We start from the raw sequence: 18063 nt of genomic DNA, 5'->3' as shown, positions 1-18063 counted from the left end.
ATTCAGTTTGAAATAGTGGTAAATGAAAGCGAGGGGTAAGGGGTATGGTATGTATAGTCTTTTTTTCCTCTATTATCATTATATATATATATATATAAGACATTTTGTTTATCCATTCCTCGTTTGCGGGACACTTTGATTGTTTCCATCTTTTGGCAATTGTGAATAATGCTGCTTGAACATTGGTGTGCAAATGTCTGTTCTCATCCCTACCTTCAGTTCTTCTGAGTATATCCTAGTAGCAGGATTGCCGGACCATATGGCAGTTCTATATTTAACTTCCTGCAAAACCAAACTGTCTTCCAGACTGGCTGCACCATTCTATATCACCACAACAGTGAATAAGTGTTCCTATTTCTCTCCATCCTCTCCAATACCTGCAGTTTCCTGTTTTGTTTATAGTGGCCATTCTAGTAAGTATGAAATATCTCATTGTAGTTATGATTTGCATTTCCCTAATAGCTAGTGAAGCTAAGCATATTTTCATCTGCTTTTTAGCCATCTGTATATCCTCTTTGGAAAAATGTCTATTCAAGTCTTCTGCCCATTTTTAAATTGGGTTATTGTCTTCTTATTGTTGAGTTGTAAGATCTCTTTATATATCCTGGGTATTAAACCTTATCATATATGTGATTTCCTAATATATTTACCTATGAGTTGGCTCCTTTTCACCCATTTGACAAAGTTCTTTGAAGAACGAAAAGTATTCAATTTCGAGGAATTTGTCTAGTTTTTCTTCCATGGTTCATACTTTGGATGGAAGGTCTTTGAAACTACCTTGTGATGGTTAGGTTCTGGTGTCAACTTGGCCAAATGCTTATTATGCCCAGTTGTCTGATCAGGCAAGCACTGGCCTGACCATTGCTGCAAGGATATTTTGAGACTATGTCACAACCTTATCCTCAGGGACCTGGATCGTTTACCCTTCCCATAAGACATCATTCTGGTCCATTATATTGATGATATCATGGTAATTGAACCTAGTGAGCAAGAAGTAGCAACTACTCTAGACTTATTGGTAAGGCATTTGCAGGTAAGGAGATGGGAGGTAAATCCAACAAAAATACAGGGGACTTCCACCTCAGTGAAGTTTCTGGGTTTCCAGTGGTGTGGAGCATGTCAAGATATCCCTTCTAAGGTGAAGGATAAGCTGCTGCATCTGGCCCCTCCTATGACCAAAAAAGAGGCACAATGCCTAGTTGGCCTCTTTGGATTTTGGAGACAACGTATTTTTCTTTTGGGTGTGCTACTCTGGTCCATTTACTGAGTGACCAGAAAAGCTTCTGGTTTTAAGTGGGGGACCATAAGAACAGGAGACTCTGCAAGAGGTCCAGGCTGCTGTGCAAGCTGCTCTGTTACTTGGGCCATAGGATCCAGCAGATCCAATGGTGCTGGAAGTGTCAGTGGCAAATAGATATGCTGTCTGGAGCCTTTGGCAAGCCCCTATAGGAGAATCACAATGCAGACCCTTAAGATTTTGGAGCAAAGACTTACCATCTGCTGCAGATACCTACTCTTCTTTTGAGAAACAGCTTTTGGCCTGCTACTGAGCCTTAGTAGAGACTGAACACTTAACCATGGGCCACCAAGTTACCATGAGACCTGTGCTGGTTTGAAAGGAAGTATGCCCCCTAAGAAAAGCCATGTTTTAATATAAATCCCATTTCGTAAAGGTAGAATAATCTCTATTCAATACTGTATATTTGGAACTGTAATGAGATCATCTCCCTGGTTGAGGTGATTTAGTTAAGAATGGTTGTTAAACTGGATTAGGGGATGACATGTCTCCACCCATTTGAGTGGGTCTTGATTAGTTTCTGAAGTCCTATTAAAGAGGAAACATTTTGGAGAATCAGAGATTCAGAGAGAGCAACACTACAAAGCAGAGAGTCCACCAGTCAGCGACCTTTGGAGATGAAGAAGGAAGACGCCTCCAGGGGAGCTTCATGAAATAGGAAGCCAGGAGAGAAAGCTAGCAGATGACGCTGCATTCACCATGTGCCCTTCCAGCTGAGAGAGAAACCCTGAACTTCGTTGGCCTTCTTGAACCAAGGTATCTTTCCCTGGATGCCTTAAATTGGACATTTCTATAGACTTGTTTTGATTGGGACATTTTCTCGGCCTTAGAACTGTAAACTAGCAACTCATTAAATTCCCCTTGTTAAAAGCCATTCCATTTCTGGTATATTGCATTCCAGTAGCTAGCAAACTAGAACAAGACCTGAGTTGCCTATCATGAGCTGGGTTTTGTCTGACCCACCGAACCATAAAGTTGGGTGTGCACAGCAGCACTCCAACATATAATGGAAATGGTATATTAGAGATAGGGGTCAAGCAGGTTCTGAAGGCACAAGTAAATTACATGAGGAAGTGGCCCAAATGTCCATGGCCCCCACTTCTGCCACATTACCTTCTCTTTCCCAGACCAGAGCTATGGCCTCCTGGGGAGTTCCTTACAGTCAGTTGACTAAGGAAGAGAAAAGTCAGGTGTGGTTTACAGATGGTTCTGCACAACATGCAGGAACTGCCCTGAAATTGGAGAGCTGTAGCTCTACAATCCCATTCTGGGATGTCCTTAAAGGACAGAGGTGAGGGGAAATCCTCCCAGTTGGCAGAACTTTGAGCAGTGCTTCTGGTTGTCCATTTTTCTTGGAAGGAGAACTAGCCAGAGGTGCATTTGTAATCTGACTCATGGACTGTTGCTAGTGGTTTGGTCAGAGACTTGAAAGGAGCATGATTGGAAAATTGGTGACAAAGAGGTCTGGGGAAGAGATATGTGGATAGGCTTTCTAAGTGGACAAAGAACTTGAAGATATTTGTGTCCCATGTGAATACTCTGGATATGGGTTTGCATTCCCTGCATACAATGCTTCTGCCAAAACTACCATCCGTGGGCTTACAGAATGCCTTATCCACCATCATGGTATTCCACACAGTATTGCTTCTGATAAAGGAACCCATTTCCCAGTAAATGAAGTATGGGAATGGGCACCTGCTCATGGAATTCCTCGGGTCTTCCCATGTTCCCTATCACTCAGAGGCAGCTGGGTTGATAGAATGGTGGAATGGCCTTTTGATGACCCAGTTACAGTGCCAACTAGGTGGCAATACCTTGCAGGGCTAGGGCAATGTTCTACAGGAGGCTGTGTATGCTCTGACTCAATGTCCCCTCTATGATGCTGTTTCTCCCATAATCAGGATTCATGGGTCCAGGAATCAAGGGAAATGGGAGTGGCAACACTCACCATCACCCCTAGTGATCCACTAGGAAAATGTTTGCTTCCCTTTTCCTGAAACCTTAAGCTCTGCTGGTCTACAGGTCTTATTTCCAAAAGGAGGAGTGCTTCTTCCAGGAGACACACAATGATTCCATTGAACTGGAAATTAAGACTGCCACCTGGTCACATTAGGCTTCTCATGCCACTGAATCAACAGGCATGAAAGGGGATTACTGTTCTGTCTGGAGTGATTGATCCTGTCAAGGGGAAATAGAACTGCAATTACACAATGGAAGTAAAGAAGAGTTTTCCTGGAATATAGAAGATCACCTAGGGTATCTCTCAGTACTACCATGCCCTGTGATTAAAGTCAATGGAAAACTGCAACAACCCAATCCAGGCAGGACTACCAATGGCCCAGAAACTTCAGGAATGACGGTCTGGGTCACCCCCTGGCAAAGAACCACGACCAGCTGAAGTGCTTGCTGAGGGTAAAGGGAACATGAAAGGGGTAGTAGAAGAAGGTAGTGATAAATACGAACTATGACCATATGACCAGTTATAGAAACAAGGACTGTGATTGTATGAATATTTCCTCCCTGTTTTATTATGAGTATGTTTGCATTTGTACTTAAGCAAATATGTTTTTCTTGTATCATATCATATGACATAAGTTGTATTGTTTATGTTATAGCATTTAAGTCATAGGATATGAAGTTTAAGCATGAATGTTACCTAAGGACTAGCACCCTGTTCTGGAGAGCTATAGTGCGTTTCAGTTGTACGCAGGACAGTTGAGTATTGTTAGGCGAAACATATGTCTGTTATTGTGTTCTATTTGGAAATTAAGCATGTTTCAAGGTGATGTGTATAGCTGCCAAGTTGACAAGGGATGGACTGTGATGCTTAGGTTGTCGTGTCAAATTGGCCAAATAATTATGCCCAGTTGTCTGTTTAGGCAAGCACTGACCTGACCATTGTTGCAAGGATAGTTCGTGGCTGGTTGATTAAATCATCAGTTGATTGCATCTGTGGATGATTACATCTGAGATCAACTAAGGTGTGCCACCTACAATGAGATAACCCAATCAGCTGAAGACTTTTAAGGAAGAAGAAAGACACTTTTACTGCTTTTGCGCCTGTCAGTCTCTCCTGTGGAGTTTGTCCAGATCCTTCATCAGACCCACCAACCTCACAGCCTGCCCTACAGATTTTGGACTCTTCTATTCCCAAGGTTGCATGAGACACCTTTATAAATCTCATGTTTACAGATCTCTCCTGTTGTGTCTGTTTCTCTAGAGTACCCTGACTACATACACCTCCCTCTCATTTCTGATTTTATTTATTTGCGTCTTCTCTCTCTTTTTCTTTTCAGTCTAGCTACAGGTTTGTTGATATCATTTTGTTGATATTTTCAGAAGACAACAACTTGGTTTTGTTGATTATAGTTTTTTGTTCTCAATTTCATTTATTTCTGCTCAAATCTTTGTTATTTCTTTCCTTCTGCTTGCCTTGGGTTTAGTTTGCAGTTCTTTTTCTATTTCCTCCAAATGTGTAGTTAAATCTTTGATTTTACCTCTTTCTGCTTTTTTAATTTAGGCATTTACAGCTCTTAATTTTCCTCTCAGCACTGCCTTTGTTGCATCCCATAAGTTTTCATATGTTGTGTTCCCATTTTCATTCGTCTCAAGATATTTACTGATTTCTCTTGCAATTTTATCTTTCACCCACAGATTGTTTCAGAGTGTGTTGTTTAGCTTCCATAAATTTGTGAATTTTCCAGTCCCATGCCTCTCATTGATTTCCAGTTTCTTTCCATTATGAAAGTGCTTTGCAGGTGGTGCGATGGTGGCTCAGTGGCAGAATTCTCGCCTGCCATGCCAGAGACCCAGGTTCGATTCCCAGTGCCTGCCCATGTCAAATAGAGAAATAAATAAATAATAAAAAATTGTGTGTCTTAAAAAAAAGTGCTTTGCATAATTTCAGTCCTTTAAAATTTATTGAGACCTATTTGTGACCCAGCATGTGGTCTATCCTGGAGAATGATCCATGCACACTTTGGAAGAATGTGTATCTTGCTGTTTAGGGGAAGTTGGTTCTAATTTGTCTGTTAGGTCTAGTTCATTTATCAAGCTATTCAAGTTCTCTGTTTCCTTAATCATCCTCTGTCTAGATGTTCTATCTATTGATAAGAGTGGTGTACTGAAGTGTCCAACTATTATTGTAGAGATGTCTATCTTTCAATGATGCCAGTGTTTGCCTAATGTATTTTCAGACACCCTGGTTAGGTACATGTATATTTATGATTGTTATTTCTTCTTATTGGTTTGCCCCTTTTATTAAGATATGCCCTTCTTTGTCTCTTATAACAGCTTTGCATTTAAAGTCAGTTTTGTCCAACAATAGTATAGCTACCCCAGATTTTTTTTTCTTCATTACATTTTGCATGGGATATCTTTTTCCAGCCTTTCATTTTCAACCTATTTGTATCCTTGGGTCTAAAGTGAGTTTCTTGTAGACAGCATATAGATGGCTCATATTTTTTAAATCCATTCTGCCAGTCTGTGTCTTTTGATTGGAGAATTTAGCCCATTAACATTCAGTGTGATTACTGTAATGGCAGTACTTACTTTTTATCCTTTGGCTTTTATAGGTTATATCTTATCTCTGTCTCTCTTTTTACCCTTTTAGTTACCTTTTCTGATAATCTTCATTTCTATGCTGTCCTCCAAGCCTCTCTATCCTGTCTTTCCCTTTCCATAGGTAGGGTTCCCTTTAATATTTCTTGTAGATCAGGACTCTTGTTAACATACTCTCTCAGTTTTTGTTTATCTGTGAATATCTTAAACTCTCCCTCATTTCTGAGGCACAATTTGCTGGGTCTTTCAGTGTCTAAAATATATCCTACCATTGCCTTCTCATCTCTATGGCTTCTGATGAAAAACTGGAACTTAGTCTTACTGGGCCTCTCTTGTATATGATGAGCTGCTTTTCTCTTGTTGTTTTCATAATTCTCTCTTTGTCTTTGGAATTTGACATTCTGATTCGTATGTATCTTGGAATATTCAGATTTACTTGCTTTGGAGTATGTTGAGCTTCTTGGACATGGATATCTATTTCTTTCATAAGAGTTGAGAAATTTTCAAGCATTATTTCCTCAAATATATTTTCTGACCCTTATCTCTTCTTCTTCTGGCACACCCATGATACATATGTTTGTATACTTCATACTGTCACTCAGTTCCTGAGACCCTGCTCAATTATTTTCCATTTTTTTCTCTATCTGCTCTTTTGTCTATTAGAATTCAGATGCTCTGTGTTATAGCTTGCTGATCCTTTCTTATGCCTCTTCAAATCTGGTGTTGTATGCCTCTAGTGTAATTTTAATTTTTTTGTCGTGAAATATATTTTAAAAAGTTAAAAATAATTTAAAAACCAATAATTTTCAGAGTACTTTTTTTTTTTAACATGGGCAGGCACTGGAAATCAAACCTGGGTCCTCTGGCCTGGCAGCAGAGTACATTTTAACAAGTAGTTACAAAACAGATTTCAACATTTGGTATGGGTTACCATTCCACAACTTCAGGTTTTATGTTGTAGCTGCTCTAAAACACTGGAGGCAAAAAGAAACATCAATATAGTGATTCAGCTGTCATACTTATCTGTTAAATCCTATCTTCTCTGTTACAACTCCTCCTTCTCTTTTGATCCTACTCACAATTTATAAGGATCTTTGGGCTATACCCATTCTAACTTTTTCATATTGAAAAGGAGTATCAACAATATAGAATAGGAAGATGGAATTAGTTGTTGTTCTTGGAGAAGCTAGCCCATATGGGTTTCAGGACTTGTCTGGCCTAGGAGCCCTTTGAAGATTATAGGTTTCAAGAAAGTAAACTTAGTACATGAAACTTTTATAGAGTTTCAGTCAGCACCCTAGGTGTTCTTTATTGTTAACAGAAAAGATGCTGGTTGGGGGTTGGTAAACCATGACAATTAGCAATTCCTAGCTGAAGTTTGCATCAGAGCATCTTCCAGAATAGCCTCTCAAGTCCATTTGAACTCTCTTAGCCATTGATACCTTATTTTGCCACATTTCTTTTCCCCATTTTGGTCCAGAAAGCATTGTTGATCTCATGGTACCAGGGCCAACCTCATTCTTGTGAGTCATGACCCACATTGTCAGGGAGACTCACACATGTCCCCTGTAGGGAGGAGGGCAATGATTTTCCTTGCAGAGTTGGGTTTAGAGAAAGAGAGTGAAGCCACATCTGAGCAACTAAAGAGTTTTCTCGGAAGCAACCCTTAGGCATAATTATAGGTAGCCTCAGCTTCTCCACTACAGAAATAAGTTTCATAAGGGCAAGCCTCAAAATTAAGGGCTTGGCCTATTTTCTTGAGAGTCCCTAACATTTGAGAGAGCACCAGGGGCTTCCCAGATGGGAAAATTTAATAGTTTCATATTTTTTCTCAAGTTCCTCAGAGGGCTGTACCAATGCTTTTTAATTATCAGCCCACCATAGTCTGGGATATTTCCAGATATTAAATTAAGCTGTACAGAATTACAAGGCCTCACTCCCGTCCTGGGTTCCATGTGTTTAGGTTGTTTAAATGAGCTATCCATGCAGGTTTATTTAGATTGTGTGTTACAGTAAATTAGGTTTGAGATGTAATAAATGTTTCTAACTTTAGTCTCAGAAATAGTTGAGGCTCTAGAATACATACACTATTATACTTTTCCCTGTGTCCTGATTCACCAAAGTCCTAACCAGATCTGCTTCGTTTTTATCTCCAATTGAAGCTTGATCTCTCTTTTGGTAACTTTTGGTTGTTGTATGTAGCAATGCTCACTTTTAGAGCTGCAGAAGTCCAGCTCGGGTGTCACAGAGGTATCCAGCATTCCAGGGAAATGCCAGCTTATATACATACAGCACAGCATTGCTGAATCTAGAAATGCATTTACAACTCTGGATTAAGTGTGACTGCGATAAGAGGTTATAATCTAGACAATAGTTTTCTTATAAGTATTTTCCAAAAAAAGACCATGCCATATTTGTTCTTTTGTTTCTGGCATATTTTGCACAACACATTGTCCCCAAGTTTCATTCACTTCGTTGCATGCCTCTCGACTTCATTCCTTTTTGAAGTCACAGAATATTCCATCATATATATAGATCACAGCTCACCATTCTGCTTCTCAGTCATTGTACCCTTCAGCCCCCTCCAACTATTGGGCATTATGGATAATGTCCAAAATAAACAATCCATGTCTTTCAGAGTCCTCACTTAACCGTACAGTCACCAGCACTCTCTATTTCAAACAGTTTTCATTGGTCTAAAGAGACGAAGAACCGATAAACACAGCCTCACTAAATATCAAATCTACCCCCTCCGTCTCTTGTCACTTCCCCCCAATTATTTAGCCCTGATATTGCTATGGTATTATTGATGTCTTCTTGTTAACTATAGGCCATATCATGCAATATTAGTTTTCACCATACACCCCTCTATTACTGACTCTTTATACAAGATCAAACCTTTGGAATAGTTCATGTAAAAATTATTTATAATTATAGAGTTAATTGGTGGAGTACATGACTCTATGCAACCCCTTTCAATCATACTCATCTTCAATATGGCAATGTTACTTGTTACCTCACTAATGAATGACCATCACTTTTATCCGTTACCTTACATTAAGTTTAGCCTCATTGGTTGATCCATTCGCCCATCTCTAGCTTCTGTGTACCTCTAAGTTCCCTATAATCTATGGTGTAAACTTCTGAGTTTACCAAAGTCATAATAGTGAAATCTTACAGTATCTGTCCTTCTGTATCTAGCTTATTTCACTCAGCATTATGTCCTCAAGGTTCATCCATTTTGTCAAATGCTTCAGTACCTATTTCGTCTTATTGCTGCATAACATTCCATCGTATACATACATACCATATTTTGTTTATCCACTCATCTGTTGATGGGCACTTGGGTTGTTGGCATCTTTTGGCAATTGCAAATAGTGCCACTATGATATCAGTGTGCTAATATCTGTTTGTGTCACTGCTTTCAGCTCTTCTGGGTATATGCCAGCTAGTGGTTTTGTCAGGTCATAGGGCAACTTGATATTTAGCTTTCTGAGGAACCACCAATTGTCTTCCACAGTGTATGTACCTTTATGCATTTCCCACCAACAACGAATAAGTGTTACAGTTTCCCCACATCCTCTCCAACATTTGTAGTTTCCTGTATATTTAATAATAGCCAGTCTTATAGGTATAAGGTGATATCTCATTGTAATTTCGATTTGCATTCCTCTTAGAGCTAATGAGGATAAGCATCTCTTCATGTGCTTTTTAGCCATTTGTATCTGATCTTTGGAGAAATGTGTATTCATATATTTTGCCTATTTTATAATTGGGTTATTTGTTCTTTTGTTGTTGAATTGTATAATTTCTTTATGTACACAAGACATCAAACCTTTATCCAGTATGTGGTTCCAAATATTTTCTCTTACTGAGCTGGCTGCCTCTTCACCTTTTTGACAAAGTCCTTTGAGGCACAGAAGTTTTGATTTTGCAGAGTTTCCATTTATCTATTTTTTCTCTCATTGCTTTTGCTTTGAGAGTAAAGTTTAAGAAGCTCCCTCCTATTACTAGATCTTGAAGATGTTTCCCTATGGAATGGATGTCTATTCTTGCCACTTCTACTCAACATTGTACCAAAGGTTCTAGGTAGGGCAATTAGGAGAGAAAATGAAATAAAAGGCATACAGATTGGAAAGGAAGAAGTAGAACAATCTCTATTCACAGATGACATGATTTTTTATATAGGAAATCCTAAAGAATCCCCTAAAAAAAGTTATTAGAACTAACAAATGAGTTCAGCAAGATTGCTGGATACAAGATCAATATACAGGGCAGGCCACAGTGGCTCAGCAGGCCGAGTTCTCGCTTGCCATGCCAGAGACCTGAGTTTGATTCCTGATGCCTACCCATGCAAAAAAAAAAGATCAATATACAAAAATCAAATATATTCTATATGCTTGTGTGATAGGTAGAATGATGCCCACCCCCACCCCCCAAAGATGTTCATGCCCTAATCCAAGAACCTGTGAATATGTTATTTCACATGGCAAAAGACACATTGCAGGTGAGATTATGTTAAGGATCTTCAGATGAGAGAGCATCTGGTTTATCCAGCTGGGCCGAATGTAATCACATGGCTCCTTCTAAGTGAAAGATGGAGGAAGTAAGGTCAGAATGAGAGAAATTGGAAGATTTCTCTTGGTAGCAGAGGTAGGACTGATGCAACTTCTGGCTTTGAAAATGGAGGGAGGAGCCAGGAGCCAAGGAATTCAGGCAACCTCCAACAGATGGAAAAGGCAAGGAAATGGATTCTCTCCTAGGGCCTCCAGAAGGAATGCAGCCTTGCTGACATCTTGAATTTAGCTTAGTGAGACCTATTTCAGACTTGTGACCTTTAGAATTGTAAGAGAATAAATGTGTTGTTTTAAGCCGCTGTGCTTGTGGTACTTTATTACAGCAAAAACAGAAAGCTAATACAACTTGCAATGAAATTAAGAAAAAAATCAATTTACAATGGTATCAAGAAAGGAAAAATACTTAGAAATAAATGTAGCAGAAGTGCAAAATTTATACTCCAAAAAACAATATTTTTGTAAGAATTAAAGAAGACCTAAAAAGCTGGAAAGACATTTCATCTTTTTTTTTTTTTTTAACAATGTGTGCTGGTTTGAAAGGATGTATTTCCCCTAGAAAAGCCATGTTTTAATCAAAATCCCATTTCGTAAAGGCAGAATAATCCCTACTCAATACTGTATGTTTGAAACTGTAATCAGATCATCTCCCTGGAGATGTGATTTACTCAAGAGTGGTGTTAACCTGGATTAGGTGACAACATGTCTCCACCCATTTGGGTGGGTCTTGATAAATTTCTGAATTCCAATAAAAGAGGGAACATTTTGGAGAATGAAGGAGATTCAGAGAGAGCAGAGAATGCTGCAGCACCATGAAGCAGAGAGTCCATGAGCCAGCGACCTTTGGAGATGAAGAAGGAAAACGCCTCCTGGGGAGCTTCATGAAACTGGAAGCCAGGAGAGAAAGCTAGCAGATGACGCTGTGTCTGCCATGTGCCCTTCCAGCTGAGAGAGGAACCTTGACTGTGTTTGCCATGTGCCTTCTCACTTGAGAGAGAAACCCTGAACTTCATAGGCCTTTTTTTTTCAATACTAAAAGGACTTTATTGAACAAACAACTTCCAAACATAACATTACAAAGAGTATAAACCCATTCTTTCATTCAACTACTAATTATTATGTAACATAAACTTTCATAGGCATTGTGAGAAACAAGTAATAACCCTACTAAACTTACAGTGTAGTTACAGAGAAACACACACGTAAACATTAAATAACTCTTATAAACTTAGATATCATCGGCCTTCTTGAAACAAGGTATCTTTCCCTGGATGGATGCCTTAGACTGGACATTTCTATAGACTTGTTTTAATTGGGACATTTTCTCAGCCTTAGAACTGTAAACTAGCAACTCATTTAATTCCCCCTTTTAAAAGCCATTCCGTTTCTGGTATACTACATTCCAGCAGCTAGCAAACTAGAACAGAATCCATAAGTCTTTTATTTTATTTTCTACACCTCTTATGCCATAAATTCTTAGGGAATAGTTTCCAGTAGCTCAGACACTTTTCCATCAGTTCTCACAAAGTGTGCTTCTGTGGGCAGAGGCTGGCACATCAGTTGAACCCAGGTACTTTTCTCTTTGGCTTCCTTGTTTTCTGATCATTTTCCTTCACACATTTCAGGAATCTATCTCAGTTCTTAGAGTGCTTGCTATGCTCAATATGCACATTAATTCTCTTGGTAAAATCTTGCCCCTCATTTGTTTGTTTACAACACCAGCAGCATGCTGGCTAACACTGTAGACTCTTCCAGTTTTTCTATCGTAACATTTGTGAGGTTTTCCTTTTTTAATAGTGCCCCTTCCTTGATGTCTAAAATATCACCTTTCTTGTAAATTCGTATGTATGTGGCCAAAGAAACAACTCTGTTTTCTAAAAGGCCTAGAAAACATATAGCGGGTACCTCTCCTCTTTCCCTTTGTGTTCCTCAATTTGGTAAATTATTGCAAGATGGTGGTACCCAGAAGACTTTTAATATTCTTAAAATGGTAGTACCCCTCCCCCACCAAATTGATTGACAGATTCAACACAATCAGGATCAAAATTCTAGCCAGCTTCTTTGCAGAAATTGACAAGCTGATCTTAAAATTCATATGGAAATTCAAGGGTATCAGAGTAGACAAAACAATCTAGAAAAGAAAAACAAAGTTGGTACTAGCATAAGAATAGACATATCCAAGGACAATAATTGAGACTCTAAAAGTAAACCCTCATAGTGACAGCTACCTGATTTTTGTGAGGGTGCCAAGACGATTTAATAATGGGGAAAGAACAGTCTTTTCAATAAATATGCTTCAACACTAGAGATCCACATGCAAAAGATTGAAGTTGCCCATCTACCTCATATCATATACCAAATATACAAAGATTACCTCTAAATGAATTAAGGGTCTAAATGTAAGAGCTAAAACTATAAAACTATTACAAGAAAACCTAGAGGTAAATCTTCATGACCTTGGATTAGGCAATGGTTTCTTGGATATGATACCAAAAGCACAAGCAACCAAAGGAAAAGCATGCAAACTGGACATTATCAAAATAAAAGACTTTTGTGCTACAAAGGACACCATCAAGAAAGTGAAAAAACAATCCACAGAATGGGTGAAAATAGTTGCAAATCATATAGCTGATAAGGGACTTAACATCTGGACTGTTAAGAACTCTTTTTTTTTAATACTAGTTTTTTTATTATTAATTTTAAAAAATTACAAGAAACAAACATTCCCAACACATACATTCAGCAATTCACAATATCACATAGTTGCATATTCATCATCATGATCATTTCCCAGAACATTAGCATCAATTCAGAAAAATATAACAAACAGAAAAAAAGAAAAAAAAATTTTACAGGCCATATCCCTTACTGATCCCTCTCATTGATCACTAGCATTTCAAACTAAATCTATTTTAACATTTGTTCCCCCTATTATTTATTTTTATTTCATATGTTTCTCTCATCTGTTGACAAGGCAGATAAGGAGCATCAGACACAAGGTAGGTTTTCACAATCACACAGTCACATTGTGAAAGCTATATCATTATACAATCATTATCAAGAAACATGGCTACTGGAACATAGCACTACATTTTCAGGCAGTTCCCTCCAGCCTCTCCCTTACATCTTGGATAACAAGGTGATATCTACTTAATGCATAAGAATAACCTCCAGGATAACCTCTCGACTCTGTTTGGAATCTCTCAGCCATTGACACTTTGTCTCATTTCACTCTTCCCCCTTTTGGTCGAGAAGGTTTTCTCAATCCCTTGATGCTGGGTCTCAGCTCATTCTAGAGTTTTTCTCAATCCCTTGATGTTGAATCTCAGCTCATTCTGGGATTTCTGTCCCACGCTGCCAGGAAGATCCACACCCCTGGGAGTCATGTCCCACATAGACAGAGGGAGGGTGGTGAGTCTGCTTGCTGTGTTGGCTGGAGAGAGAGGCCACATCTGAGCAACAAAAGAGGTTCTCTTGGGGGTGACTCTTAGGCTTAATTTTAAGGAGGCTTGACCTATCCTGTGTGGGGTTAAGTTTCATATGAACAAACCCCAAGACTGGGGGCTCAGCCTATAGCTTTGGTTGTCCACACTGCTTGTGAGAATATCAAAAATTCAACTTGGGGAAGTTGAGATCCCCCCCCACCCCCGTTCTCACCATTCCCCGAAGGGGACTTTGCAAATACTTTTCCATTCACTGATCAAATCACTCTGGGATTCATCAGGGCATCACCCAGACAAACCAACAAAATCTCATGTCCTATACAAAGTTCCATGTACTTAAGGTGTTCAATCAACTATCCACATAAGTTATATTAGGAGATGCACTAGTCAAAGTATAGATTTCTACCAAATAAACATTTTTTGCTTTGGTCTTACACTTTAGCTGAAATTTTTAAATTTTAAGTACCATCTATTTTCAGCACACTGCAGTAATGACATTCTTTTGTTCTTCCTCATGCAAAAACATTTTTTAAATTTGCACATTTAGTCACTATCATTATACACTCCAGGCATTCCTAGATTACACCATCTCAATCTTTATGGTCTATCTTTCTTTGTGATTTCATTTATGCCCCAGCCCTCCTCCCTCTATCATTCTCATATGCAGCTTCATTCAGTGTTTTAACATAATTGTATTACAGTTAGGTAATATTGTGCTGTCCATTTCTGAGTTTTTATATTCAGTCCTGTTGCACAATCTGTATCCCTTCAGCTCCAATTATCCAATATCTTACCCTATTTCTATCTCCTGATGGTCTCTGTTACCAAGGAAATATTCCAAGTTTATTCACTAATGTCAGTTCATATCAGTGAGACCATACAGTATTTGTCCTTTTGTTTCTGGCTAATCACACTCAGCATAATGTCCTTAAGGTCCATTCATGTTGTTATATACTTCATAACTTTATTCTGTCTAACAGCTGCATAATATTCCATCTTATGTATATACCACAGTTTGTTTAGCCACTCGTCTGTTGATGGACATTTTGTGGCTGTTTCCATCTCCTTGCAATTGTAAATAATGCTGCTATAAACATTGGTGTGCAAATGTCCATTTGTGTCCTTGGCCTCGTGACCTTTGAGTAGAGACAGCATATAAATGGGTCCTGGTTTTTAATCCATTCTGCCAGACTATGTCTTTTGATTGGAGAGTTTAATCCATTAATATTCAGTGTTATTACTGCATGGGTAGTACTTTCTTCTACTATTTTGCCTTCTGGATTTTATATGTCATATCTAATTTTCCTTCTTTTTACCTTTACACATAGTCTTCCTTTCTACACTCTTCTCCACACCTCTCTCTTCTGTCTTCATATCTGTCTCTAGTGTTCCCTTTAGTATTTCTTGCAGAGCTGGTCTCTTGGTCACAAATTCTCTCAGTGATTTTTTTTGTCTGAAAATGTTTTAATTTCTCCCTCATTTTTGAAGGACAATTTTGTTGGATATAGAATTCTTGGTTGGCAGTTTTTCTCTTTTAATAATTTAAATATATTATCCCACTGTCTTCTCACCTCCATGGTTTCTGCTGAGAGATCTGTGCATAGTCTTATTGGGCTTCCCTTGTATATGATGGCTTGCTTTTCTCTTGCTGCTTTCAAGATCCTCTCTTTCTCTTTGACCTCTGACATTCTGATTATTAAATGTCTTGGAGTATGTCTATTTGGATCTATTCTCTTTGGGGTATGCTGCACTTCTTGGATCTGTAATTTTTAGTCTTTCATGAGTTGGGAAATTTTCAGTGATAATTTCCTCCATTAGTTTTTCTCCTCCTTTTCCCTTCTCTTCTACTTCTGGGACACCCACAACACGTATATTCATGCACTTCATATTGTCTTTCAATTCCCTGAGTCCCTGCTCATATTCTTCCGTTTTTTTTTCCTATAGTGTCTGTTTCTTGTCGAATTTCAGATGTTCTGTCCTCCAGTTCAGAAATCCTATGTTCTGTCTCTCGAAATCTACCATTGTAGGTTTCCATTGTTTTTTTCATCTCTTCTACTGTGTCTTTCATTCCCATAAGTTCTGATTTGTTTTTTCAGACTTTCAGTTTCTTCTTTTTGTTCTTTCCTTGCCTTCTTTATATCCTCCCTCAATTCATTGATTTGGTGTTTGATGAGATTTTCCATGTCTGTTCATACATTCTGAATTAATTGTTTCAGCTCCTATATGTCATTTGAATTGTTGGTTTGTTCCTTTGGCTGGGCCATATCTTCAATTTTCCTAGTGAGATTTGTTATTTTTTGCTGGTGTCTAGGCATTTAATTACCTTAATTAGTTTATTCTGGAGATTGCTTTCACTTCTTTTATCTAGGGTTTTCTTGCTGGATGAATTTGTTGTCTATCTGTTCTTTGACATTCCGTTCAGCTTTATCTGGACCATTAGCTTAAGTTTTGTTTAACAGAGGAGAATTTTTCAGTTCTTGTTTTCTTGTTTCTTGCCCTGCTTGTGTGGTGCCTTTCCCCCACACACACTTAGGAGGGTCTACTTAGATATTATAGACCCCAGCCAGATTTTCCCAGATCAAACTGGCCTCCTATCAGGAGGAAAGAGTCACCTGCATCGGTTTTCCCTGAGGGTGAGACCCAGCAGGTTGAAAGACTTTCCTGTGAAGTCTCTGGACTCTGTTTTTCTTATCCTGCCCAGTATGTGGCGCTTGTTTGACTGTAGGTCCCACCAGCATAAGATGATGCGGTACCTTTAACTTTGGCAGACTCTCCCTGCTGGGGGCATGGTGGAGACAGAGGAGAGGTTGTAGGCTGGTTTTAATGGCTTCAAATTACCAAGCCCTGGTGTCTGAATTCCTTGATGGAGGGATTCCACCTGGGTGGGGCTTCACCCCTCTCCTGGGGAAGGCACAAGCTCCAGATAAGCCCCCCCAAGGAGCTCACTTCTGCCTATGCCTGGGGCAGTTGCAGTCTGAAAAGGCCTGCTGCTGTATCCAGAGGCAGTCAAGCCTTTGTAGATACACAGCCACAAAAACCTCTGTTTCCTTCTTTTTTTTTTCCCCCTTTTTCTGTCAGTCCTGCCCCCTTGGCGCCAGGGCAAAAATGAGCAACCTCCGCTTTGATCAGGTTCATCTAAGCTGGGGGCCTATTTTTAGTAGTCAGAATTTGTTAATTAGTTCCACAATTGGCATTTGATTGTGCCCAGTCCCTGCTGCTGGTAAAGTCCTTTCCTTTCCCCTCTGGGAAGCGGCCTGTGGGGGAGGGGCGCTGGCTGCCGCAGTTTTGGGAACTCATGGTTCTGGGGGGTGCTTGTAGCCAGTCCAGCTGGTCCAGACTGGGGTACGCTGTGTGTCTGGTCACTATCGTGGCTCTGGGAGCTGTTCTGTACTGTTTCTGGTTATTTAGTAGCTGTTCTGGAGGACGAACTAAAATGCGCACGTTGTTAAGCCGCCATCTTGACCCGGAACTCCCTGTTAAGAACTCTTGCAACTCAAAAATAAAAAAAAAGGCAAGTAACTCAATTTAAAAATGGATGGGCTGTCCCCCCCCCCACCACCACAACGTAGGACATGACTCCTAGGGGTGTAAATTTCCTTGGCAACATGAGTCAGGACTCCAAAAATGAGCTGGGACCCAGCATCTTGGGATGAAGAAAGCCTTCTTGACCAAAAGTGAGAAGAGAGAAATTAGACAAAATAAAATTTCTGAGGTTGAGAGATTTCAGACAGAGTCGAGAAGTTATTCTGGAGGTTATTCTTATGCATTATATAGATACCACTTTTTAGTTTTGGAGTAGCTGGAGGGAAGTACCTGAAACTGTTGTGCTGTGTTCCAGTAGCCTTCATTCTTGAAGACAATTGTATAATGATATAGCTTTTACTGTTTGCATGATTGTGAAAATCTTGTGTCTGATGCTCCTTTTATCCAGGGTGTGAACAGATGAGTTAAAAAGTAAGGATAAAAACTAAATAATAGGGGATATAAGGGGTAAAATAAATTTGGTACATTGAAATACTAGTGGTCAATGAGAGGGAGGGGTAAGGGGTATGGAGGGCTAAGGGGTATGGTATGTATGAGGTTTTTTTCTTTTTCTGGAGTGATGCAAATGTTCTAAAAATGATCATGGTGATGAATACACAACTATGTGATGATATTGTGAGCCACTGATTGTACACCATGTATGGGC

The sequence above is a fragment of the Tamandua tetradactyla genome, chromosome 9, assembly GCF_023851605.1.
Source record: "Tamandua tetradactyla isolate mTamTet1 chromosome 9, mTamTet1.pri, whole genome shotgun sequence".
NCBI lineage: Eukaryota > Metazoa > Chordata > Mammalia > Pilosa > Myrmecophagidae > Tamandua > Tamandua tetradactyla.
Note: the sequence above shows the minus strand (reverse complement) of the source record.